Raw genomic sequence first — 11,579 nt, forward strand, 5'->3', positions numbered from 1 at the left:
GGAGAGAGAACTCCAATATGATCCAGAAAGTTGCTCGCAGGAGGCCCTGGACCAACTCAGGGCAGTAGGACCTGCCTGGGATCCAGTGGATCTGAGTGTTCAATATGGGCAGCCAGGGGTCAGCCAACCAGAACAATTCTTCTTCTCCGTCTCCCAACCTACCCAACACCTGTACTCTCCCAGGCACCCGAGAGTTGGTTCTCATAGTTGGCCCAGATATATTGCATGTCATGGATGTTCTTTAGTAGAACTTATTCATTTGTTTATTGCTCATTTGCTCACCAGTACCACCCCATCCCCAGTCCCACCATAGATTACAAGCTCCAGAAGCACAGCTGTCTAGGGCATAGTTAATACTCAGCCAATATCAGATGAATGAATGGTGTTATAGCAAAGTTACATAAGACAGGAGCACACATCATGCTATTCAGACTGATAAAACTTTTTTTTAAAAGAATGTTTCCAGAAGCTGACATGTACCTTTCTCAGGAACTGTTGAGTAAAGTCTGTTTGCATTTCGGTCAAATAGGTCAAAAAAGAAATTCAATGGTCATGGAATATGGTACAGGATATGCTTGAAAGCCAAGGTCTTTGTAAAAAAAGACTGAAGTTGGTAGATATGAGAATTCAGAATGAGGGTTCCCAGAAACTGAGCTATTAAGTTATTGATTGATAGTCTTTTAAGAATAGATTCATTTGTCTGCAGAAGTTTAAGAGAGACTCAGCCCAAAGGTGGAAGACCAGGGAATGACCTCAAGTTCTGTGCGAGCCTATGTGTATGGCTAATGTTAGAGCAGAGAATGGAGCTATGACCATGAGTGTTGAATGACTGAGAGGCTGAAATCTCCTTGTTCACTAAAATTCCTGAAACCAACGCTGCTTATCAATCATACCACTTTTCTTACAGTCTCTTGGTCTCCCTTGTTCTCTCATAATTTCAGATCCATTATGTTGGAGTTTTGTGGCCTCGTCTAATATTAAGAAACTCGTTATTTTCCCAATCTCCTTAACCTGTTTCCTCCTATTCTCAGCACTGGTAGAAGAAGAGGGTCGCTCCAAATGCTTTTTGTGAGTCTTCATTCTATGCTCATCATTCAAAGGTCCTTCTTTTGAAACATATCAATTGTTAATATCATCCTTCCCCAAACTTCATCACCATCTTCTACTAGAATCTTCCTCCAACTGCCTCAAAGGCTTCGATGCTTGGCTCAGAATTTTCTAGTTTGCCCTACTCCTGCCAGTAGCCGTATTAATTTCAGGGCTATAACAGTCATTATTATGTTAATCATTATGATGCCTTCTATTTATTGAGTGCCTACCACGCGTTCGTCACTATGTTTTTTTCTTTCTTTATTTTTTAAAATTATTTCATGTTGTTCCTGGCCCAGCTGGGTCTTCACTCTGCTGCACTCGGGCTTTCTGTAGCTACAGAGAGCAGGGACCACCCTTTGCCGTGGCGCGTGGCCTTCTCTTTGCGGCGGCTTCACTCGTTGCAGAGCACAGGCTCTGGGTGCACGCATTTCAGTGGTGGCAGCTCGCAGGCTCTAGTGCGCAGCCTAGCTGCAGTGCATGGGTCTAGTTGCCCCACAGCTTGTGCAGTCTTCCCAGACCAGGAATCAAGCCCATATCCCTGGCATGGGCAGGCGGATTCTTAGCCTCTGAACTACCAGAGAAGTCCTACTACGTGGTTTCTAATCTATCCTCCAGACACTAGGTCTAACCTCCAACAACCCTACAAGGTAGGTTTCATCCTCCATCTACACAAGAAGGATGCATGATTCAGAGAAGTTACATACCTTGCCCAAAGTCACAATTTAATTAGCAACAGAACCAGAAGATAAACATAAATATTATTTCTGCCAAAGCTCAAGCTCCTTCCAAGCTTCCCTAATAATAAATAACAAGGATGCTACCATTTTCTGAATGACCACTATGTAACAGCCATTGGCTTTATACCAATTATTTCTAAATCACACAAAAACCTCCACAGTCTAAATCATTCCCACTTTAAAGACAGGAAAAGTGAGGCTCAGTAACGTTACGTAACCTATTCCAAGTCACACTAATGGTCAAAGATTTAAATTCAGGTCACTCAAAGTGAAACATCTCAGTTGACTGCCTTGCTAAAACTCTACTCCAGTTTTCTGCCACTGCATATAAACCACCCAGATTTAATGGTTTAAACCAGTAATAATCACATATGTTCCTCTCAGATGTTCAAGTTGGGCAGGGCTTAGCAGGGAAAGCTCCTCTCTGCTCCATGTGACATCAGCTAGGGTAGTTCAACAAGGTTTGAAGATCTTCTTCCCAATGGTTCACCTTGAGGACTGCTCAGTTGGTGCTGGATTTTGGCTGGTTCTTCAGCCTGGGCTGAGGGTCACAGGCCTGGCTACCTCTCCATGTAGATCTCTCCACATGGCCTATGCTTCCTCAAAACACAGGGGCTGAGTTACAAAGACAAGCATCCCATGAGAGAGCTAGATAGAAGTTGTATACCTTTGATGACCTAGTCCCAGAAGCCACACAGCTTCATTTCATTGCATTTTATGTTAGAAGTCAATCGCAAAAGTCTGGCTCATATTTAAGGGGAAGTGAATTAGACACATAAAAAGGAATATCAAATAATCTGTAGAAATGTTAAAACCTACCACACACACTTGTCCCACAATTTCTCACTGATTTCCTCTCCACTCTGCTAACCTACCCATGAAAATAAGAACACATCAGCTTACTCAGTGTCACTGAAGACAATGTCAAACGCACGACTCTGCCTCTGATTCCCACCTTCTCTGTTTTCTGCTCTCACCTCTCCCACTACCTTGCTCCTGGACTTGACCTTCTCCATCAAGCACTCTAATCCCTTTCTCCATATCTCGAGTCCTTCATCTCTCAGTTTCAGTTCCATGGTCATGAATTTCACTGCTGCCTTTTCTAGCACCTTCACGCTCTCTTCATTATCTATTCTCTCTTTATCACTTGTAGTCTGTCTTCCACACAATTCCTCTCAAATCAGTTACTCAGAAATTACCAGTTACCTCCTAATCATTACCTCACTCTCGTTCCTATGTAATGAGACACAGCTGCCTATTCTGACTTCCTTCAAATTCCCTCCTCTTTTTTTATATTCTGGGATATGTTTGTTCACATCTCGGTTCACTTTACCTTAAGACAGTAGCCTGAAACAAACCAACATGAAGGCTGGTCCTAAAAGCAGAACAGAACTGAAGCAAGTTTGAATGACAGCAGAGCAAAGCAGGTCACCATATACGCAGACCAAATTATTACGGTATTCTCACAAGGAGCAAGGGATTATGGTGAGAAGCCTTGCAATGGCCAACGTTTCTTGCCTGCACACAAGAACCTGCCCTAACCCCTGGGATTGGGATTCACAGGAAAAGCACTGTTGCTTAGGAAGAATGCACACGAGTTCTGAACTTTCCTTGGCCATGGAACTTTTAGAGCATATGATGAAAGCTCTAGACCCTCCCTTTAAAATAAAATGTTTTATTCCAAAAACACAAATGTTTGAATATGGGGGCTAAGTTGCGTCGTATTAGACTTGTTGCATTTGAGGTGTCCACAGGATTCCAAAACAGAGTTTGCTAGAAGACAGTTGAACATACAGCTATGATGCTCAGAAGAGAAATTTAAAATCAACTAGAGGCTGGGGAGGCAATAGTTATAGGATAGTGAATACCACTAGGTGGACCTTAGAGCCTCAACAGTATAAGTATAGTAGATTTCCATGTATGTTAAGGGTAGATTCTTGAGAAACCCTGGAAAGTCAAGGAGAAAGTAAAGTACATAAACGGACTGAAGAGGAGCAGCCAGTGAGTTGGGAGGAAAACCTGCATGTAGATGTCAGAGAATTTCAAGAGGAAAAGGGTTTGTGACATTCAATAAATACTCATTAATCACTTTTGTATTACGGGTTGAGGATATAGCAGTTGAAAAAGTGAGCAAAATCGGCCCGACGGCGCTGCCTCCCAGGCCCGGGGCACCGCGAGCCTCTCCCTAGGCTGCAGGCTAACGGGTGCAAGGCCGAAGCCTGGGCGGCCTGCGTGCGCGCGTGCGTCGGGCCGCGTGGGAGCGGCGCGCCGCCGTTGCCCCGCCCTCCCTCCGCGTGCTGTTGTCCGCTCGCTACGTGTCCGGGCATTCGAATTGCACTTCCGCCATCTTTCCAGCCCTCAGTCAGATGAGCGCAGAGGCGGTTCTGCAAGTAACATCGCAATGGCTGCCCAAGGAGAACCCCAAGTTCAGTTCAAACTTGTATTGGTTGGTGATGGTGGTACTGGAAAAACTACATTCGTGAAGCATCATCTGACTGGAGAATTTGAGAAGTATGTAGCTACCTTGGGTGTTGAGGTCCATCCTCTTGTGTTCCATACCCACTGAGGACAGATGAAGTTCAATGTGTGGGATACAGCTGGTCAGGAGAAATTTGGTGGACTGAGAGACGGCTATTACATCAAGCTCAGTGTGCCATTGTAATGTTTGATGTAACATCGAGAGTTACTAGCAAGAATGTGCCTAACTGGCATAGAGATCTGGTACGAGTGTGTGAGAACATCCCGACTGTGTTGTGTGGCAACAAAGTGGGTATTAAGGACAGAAAGGTTAAGGCAAAGTCAATTGCCTTCCACCGAAAGAAGAATCTTCAGTACTATGACATTTCTGCCAAAAGTAACTGTAACTTTGAAAAGCCCTTCCTCTGGCTTGCTAGAAAACTGACTGGAGACCCTAACTTGGAGTTTGTTGCCATGCCTGCTCTTGCCCTGCCAGAGGCGGTCATGGACCCAGCCTTGGCAGCACAGTTTGAGCACGATTTAGAGGTTGCTCAGACAACTGCTGTCCCGGATGAAGATGATGACCTGTGAGAACGTGAGGCTGGGGCCCAGCGTCAGAAGTCTAGTTTTATAGGCAACTGTCCTGTGATGTGAGTGGTGCAGCATGTTTGCCACTGTATTACATAGCTAAGCAGAACATGCGTTTACTCTTTGGCTACTGAAGGAAACGGATGGGCTTTGGAGTGAATGTGGCAGTTTTAAAAAGCTTCAGTTTTTGGACCTGCATATTTACGTGATTTAGAACACAGTTGTCTCCTCCTTGAGTTTCAAATGTAAGACCGCTGTAGTCACATAACAATATTGAGAGGTGCAATCTTGTTTGTTACTGTCATTCCCATTCCTTTTCGTTTAGAATCAGAGTAAAGTTGTATTTCAAATATCTTAAAAAAAAAAAAAAAGGCAAAATCCGTGACCTATGGGGTGAAGAGACATTTAATTAGTCATTATGAGTGTGACAAGTTAAATCAAAAATTCTCTTTGGGAAGAGAAGTTTAGATCTAAGTTCACATCATGCCTTCAGTTTACTGTTCTCTGCTCTCCTAGGCAGTCGGTCTGAGGCCATTTTATTGACTCAGGTACATGCTTTTTCAGTCCCTATGTGTTCAGCCTAATAACATTATACCACTTGTGCTTATGGGCTTCCTAGTGGCTCAGTCCCTTAGACTGCAAGGAGATCAAACCAATAAATCCTAAAGGAAAACAGTCCTGAATATTCATTGGAAGAGCTGAAGCTGAAACTCCAATACTTTGGCAACCTGATGCAAAGAAACTGACTCACTGGGAAAGACCCTGATGCTGGGAAAGATTGAAGGCAGGAGGAGAAGGGGATGAGAGAGAATGAGCTGGTTGGATGGCATCACCAATTCAATGGACATGAGTTTGAGCAAGCTCTGGGAGTTAGTGATGGACAGGGGAGCCTGGCGTGCTGCAGTCCATGGGGTTGCAAAGAGTCAGCGTGACTGAGCAACTGAACTGAACTGAACTGAGTGGCTCACTGGTAAAGAATCCGTCTACCAATGCATGAGACTCATGTTCAATCCTTGGGTTGGGAAGGTCCCCTGGAGAAGGAAATGGCAACCCACTCCAGTATGCTTGGCTGGAAAATCGCATGGACAGAGGAGTCTGGTGGGCTCTGTCCATGGAGTCACAGAAGAGTTGGACAGGACTTAGTGACTAAAGAACGACGACGACCTGCACTTAGATTTCACCCCTGTCGCTGCGACATGTGCCCTGAGCAGCTGGTTTCTGCTCTTCTCGGCTGTCCTCTGCTATGCTGTACTGGACAAGGGATCAAGGCTGGTTTAAATCCAAGCGCCACCACTTAAAGAGCTACATGCACACTAATGCAGGCTAAGTTGCTTCGACTGAAGCAACAGTTGTCCGACTCTTTGCAATCCTATGGACCTTAGCCAGCCAGTCTCCTCTGCCCATGGCATTCTCCAGGCAAGATTACTGGAATAGGTTGGCATGCTCTCCTCCAGGGGATCTTCCTGACCCAGGGATTGAACCCACGTCTCCTGCATCTCTTGCATTGGTAGGCGGGTTCTTTACCACTAGCTTCACCTGGGAAGCCCCAAGAAGCGACATAACTCCAGTCAAGTAGCTCACCACTATGAACTTCAGTCTTCTTTTCTGTCAAATGAAGGTGATGCTGATGTGCATGCTTGTGCTCAGTCGTGTCTGACTCTTTAATGCTACCTCCCTTCTATTGAAATTTGGGGGCATTAAATCAGATAACATTTGTAAAGCAACACAGTGCTTGCCTTAACGCTAGTTAAATATCAAAAGCAAAAAGAAAAGAAGACTAGTGATTAGGACCAATCAACCTCCCTTGTTTTAGCAAGGAAGCTTTAGAAAGACCAGCCCTCACCCCATCACACTATTTAACAGAATAATGGGAAACTGTATATTCCAGAATACTTGTAAGAACCTTCCTCCTCTCTCAAATACAGCCGAGAGGTCAAATAACAGAAGCCTGTGAAGTGTCCGTACACCGGAAAGAACACCTTGGGTGAGTTTCAAAAACCATTTCAGTTGATTAGAGAAGCAAAAGTCAGCAATCACTAGGTTGCAGAGTGAATGGGAAGTGAGAAAGTGAAAAGGCTATCAAGTTCCCTTTCAGGAAGTGTGGGTCTAGCAGGAAGGAGAGCGAGGCACTATTTAATTATAATTAGCTTGTGCTCCTCAACAATCACCTGAACTTGCCCCGAATAGAGCTGAATTGGTCTTCTTGGCCTTATTTGAACAAAACCTCATCTATTTTCTCTCAGATATAGAACACGTTAAGGTTGTTTTAAATATTCATCCTGTTCTAATCACCAGCTTTCTCTCTTTCCTGCCAATTTGATGACATTTATGTATTGAGAGAAGTGGCCAAATCTCTTTCTGGGGGTGTTTAAGAAATGGAGAGACATGATTCTTGAAAAGATTCAACTTTGGTTTAAACTAGATGACCTCTGAAGTTCCTTTCTCAATAGCAGAAGTTAATGCTCACCGAGCTCCTCTATCTAAAATCAATTATAAGTGGCCATATCCATCTCTCCACTGAGAAAGGACCCATCTATTCTTGCATACATCCCCTATCTGATACCACATGTATACTCTGACTCCAGGTACTTAGGAAGGCCACTGATAGCTTTCAACTATGTGGCCCCATTTAAACTCTGCTTTTGCTGCCAAAAAGTGAAGAGGACCATATTCACATAGCACTTTCCTCATTAAAGCCAAACATGAGCCTGAACCCCGCCACAGACACATCTTTAGCACTCAAACCAATAACGACCTCATTTAATTCCAGCACAGAACAATGTCTTTCCCTTAAAATTAATGTCTTGTCCACATAAAATTGAAATACAGAATGCAGCCTTCCTGATGATAAGTAGAAAGCATAAAGGTGACTTTTAAGGAGATAAATTTATTCTGTCAGGGAAGGAATAAAAACCTTTTGCTATTCACCTGTGACTCGAACACTCCTAGGCAATGAGTTCTTCCTTTATTTGTAGCTAAATATGATGTGTCACTCAGCCTTCCCTTGCTGTCATGTGTTAAATTAAAATACATCATTAATATATACATTGCTTCTGATCCTCACACGGTTAATGGCTCGGTACTGAAGGACTAGGCTGTGTGTTGGCATCCGATAGGCATGCACACAGAATAATATATATATACAAATGGATGGGCAGCAGGGAACATGGCACTTTAAATTATTTAAAATAGCATAATTGCATCGCCTCCATTTACAGAGAATATCAAGTGAGGCAGTACAAATTGTTTTGAGTTAATGGAATAATAAAGAATTATGATGATCCAATAGAGATTTCTCAAAATAAAATTATATAGAAATATTTGTGCTGTTAAATATGACAGTCCAGATTTTGAAATAGTATATTGGATAATTGAACAAAGAAAGGGTATTTTATTCAATGAGTCAAAATTCAAAGTTTGCATTCAACCTCCTGTTATCTAATTTCTAGATGTGACATGGGATAAATAAATTACATTGGCTATTCTCTTGAAGAAATCTTACTCCGGCTGTGTTTTAATGTAGATGCAACTAGCATTTGGTCTAAATACTAAGTATTTAACAAATCTTCCAGGTGTGTTTTAGCATCATTGTTATCACCATCAACCCATTTTGCAGATAATGAAAATAATCAGAATTTGTTCAATGACAGGCATGAATTTTAATTCGTTTAACACAATGATTCTATGAGATAGGTACCACCATTTCCATTGTTACCAACACTCCCCAAGTAGAGACACTAAACAACAGAACATTTAAGTCATTGACTCAAAGTCACCAAAGAATAAGAATGCAGTCCATCCTGCCACTCAGAAAGAACAGTGAGGCTCAGAGCAGACAGTTATCTCAATCAAGGTCACAGAGCTAAAGTGACCTTGAAGTGAAACTGAAATTCAAACCTCTTTTTTTAACTTTATTATTTATTATGGGGTTTTTCAAATAGATACTCAACTAGAGAAAATGGTACTGTGAACTCCAAACAAGACTTTTAGTCCAAAATTTAAAGTCCTTTCTCTAGAACATGTTTATCACAATAATTTTTAATGGAAAGAGTTTCAGTGTTATTTTTAAGAGGTAATCCATGTTCATTATAAAACCATTTGTTCAGAAGAGAAAAGCTTGCCTCTATTAATAGCTTGTGCAGATCCTCCCTGACTTTCTCTACACACATCTGCCCACATATAGTACTAGTAGTGTTAGTCGCTCAGTCATGTCTGACTGCGACCCCATAGACTGTAGCCCACCAGGCTTCTCTGTCCATGGGATTCTCCAGGCAAGAATATTGGAGCGGGTTGCCATTTTCTTCTCCAGGAGATCTTCCTGACCCAGGGATCGAACCCAAGCCTCATGCACTGCAGGCAGATTCTTTACTCTATGAGCTACAGGGATGTCCCTGTATGTGCATGTATAGAGATATAACTATTCTTTACAAAATGGAATCATACCATATGCACTTTTAAAGCTTGCTGGTTTTTGCTTTTAAATGCACCATGGACATATTTCCATTACAATGAACATTGATCTATAGCTTCATTCTTAATGGTTACAATCATATCAATGAACCATCATTTACTTAACCAATCCCTTACTGATGAACATTTATATTTTATTAATGCTTTGTTACTATAAAATATTGAGGCAACTCTCCTATCTTATAGGTCTTTATATGCTTGTAAAATTAATTCTTAGAAGCTCCTGCAACATAATAGGTGCTCAATAAATATGAGGAATTAACAGATGAAGGAAAAGTGGAGTGGTTTGATCAAAGAAATGGTAAATCTTATATTTTGATATATATTGCTAAATTGCCCACCAGAGAAGTAATTAATCCATTTTCTGATTTTTCATCTTATTTTTTAACTTTCTTTACAGTCTAAATAATTTAGAAAGTTTCCAATATTTTACTTTGTGGTCCTGTCTTCGAAACTGTGATCTGTAGGGTTAAGAGCTCAGCAACTTATGCAAGCCAATTGTCAGATTTTCGGGAATTTTGAGGATCAATCATAAAATGTAGCAATTATTTAAAAATTACATAAACTTATGATTAAATTATACTTAAAACAAAATCAATAAATACTAGTTACTTTACTAAATGCTCCTATTATCTACACTTTTGAAATTAGTTATGACTACCATATGCAGATAATGGATATCGTAGTGTGCTATTCCACATCTTTTCCCAACTCCACATTCAGTGATGTCATTGGTAGCTTAATATTGGTCGTGAAGGGAGTATTTACACCATAGAAATCAGCTAGTGCTACAAATCAGGGCTTGATTTAGTTCTGAAACTGAGTTCTTAGTTAATTAATGAGAAGGGGATGAAAAGAAGTTTAACAAGCCACATATCAGATTTAATAATATATTTATTGGGAAAAGAGTCTGCAGACTGAGATGCAACTCCATGTGTCAAAAAATCATGGCTGAATATTGACTGTAAGTTCAAAGTTAGAAAAAAATAAAAAAAATCAGTCTGAAAAATTACATTACAAAAAATTGATTACATTAATAACATTTATTGACAATAAAGAGTATTGTGTATCTTTATTTTTAAATTGTATGCTAGGTATCCTCTATTTTAGTAAAAAATGTATAATAGTTATGTACATATGGAAGGAATGATGCTAAAGCTGAAACTCCAGTACTTTGGCCACCTCATGCGAAGAGTTGACTCATTGGAAAACACCCTGATACTGGGAGGGATTGGGGGCAGGAGGAGAAGGGGAAGACAGAGGATGAGATGGCTGGATGGCATCACTGACTCGATGGACGTGAGTCTGGGTGAACTCCGGGAGTTGGTGATGGACAGGGAGGCCTGGCGTGCTGCGATTCATGGGGTGGCAAAGAGTCGGACACGACTGGGCTGAACTGATATATTTGCATACAGTTTTTTTCAGGGGCCTGGTTGTAAAGCATTTAATGGCACCTTACTGTTTAGGTTTTATAGTTTGAGGAACATTCTCTGTATAGAAATTGAAATACATGTATTGTTTTGTATTCTAAGTTCCTCTGTGCAGTTGGCGATTTCTGAAATTTGTGTTCTGTTTCATTGACCTTTTTGTCCTTAGTCCTTAGTACCATAACGATTGAATTATTACAGTTTTAAAACACATTTGATATCTAGAAGGGCACATAGCACTCCTCTTGTCCCACACCACCCAGCTATTCCAGATAAACTTAAAATAATTTTTCAAACTCCCACCCAATAGCATTCCAGTGATACATCCTCCTTGCATTCAGCTCTTTTATATTCATTGTTAGAATCTTATCATTTTCTTCATATTTGCCCTATACATTCTTAGTCTTCATAACTCTATATATGTTATATTATTGTTTTTATGTACTTTCTATATGGGATTTTTTTATATCTCTTTAAAATATTATTTACCACAGATATTTTACCACCACTTAGAATTATCCCAAAACTCTTCCACCAGAAACCAAGCTAAAAAGAATAATTGCAAACCATTTCCAACAAGAATGATGGCTAGATCATTTTATTCAATATCGCAAAAGACTAAGAAGGCTGTGGAAAATGACACAGACTGAAGGAGACTGAAGAGACATGACAAGTAAAGGCAGTGTGGGATCTTGGATAGAATCCTAGAATAGAAAACGGACATTAATGAAAAAATTGGAGAAATCTACATAAAGTCTGCAGTTTAGTTAATTAAAAAGTATGATTGATGGGTAAAAGTTTTAATAGG

General features: G+C 40.9%; 1 pseudogene; it reads left to right on the forward strand.

Moving 5' to 3' along the window:
- The first annotated feature begins 4,132 nt into the window (after nt 1-4,132).
- LOC133237817 (GTP-binding nuclear protein Ran-like) lies at nt 4,133-6,557 on the forward strand (annotated as a pseudogene).
- Nucleotides 6,558-11,579: the final 5,022 nt, after the last annotated feature.

This window comes from Bos javanicus, chromosome 24, assembly GCF_032452875.1.
Source record: "Bos javanicus breed banteng chromosome 24, ARS-OSU_banteng_1.0, whole genome shotgun sequence".
Taxonomy (NCBI): domain Eukaryota; kingdom Metazoa; phylum Chordata; class Mammalia; order Artiodactyla; family Bovidae; genus Bos; species Bos javanicus.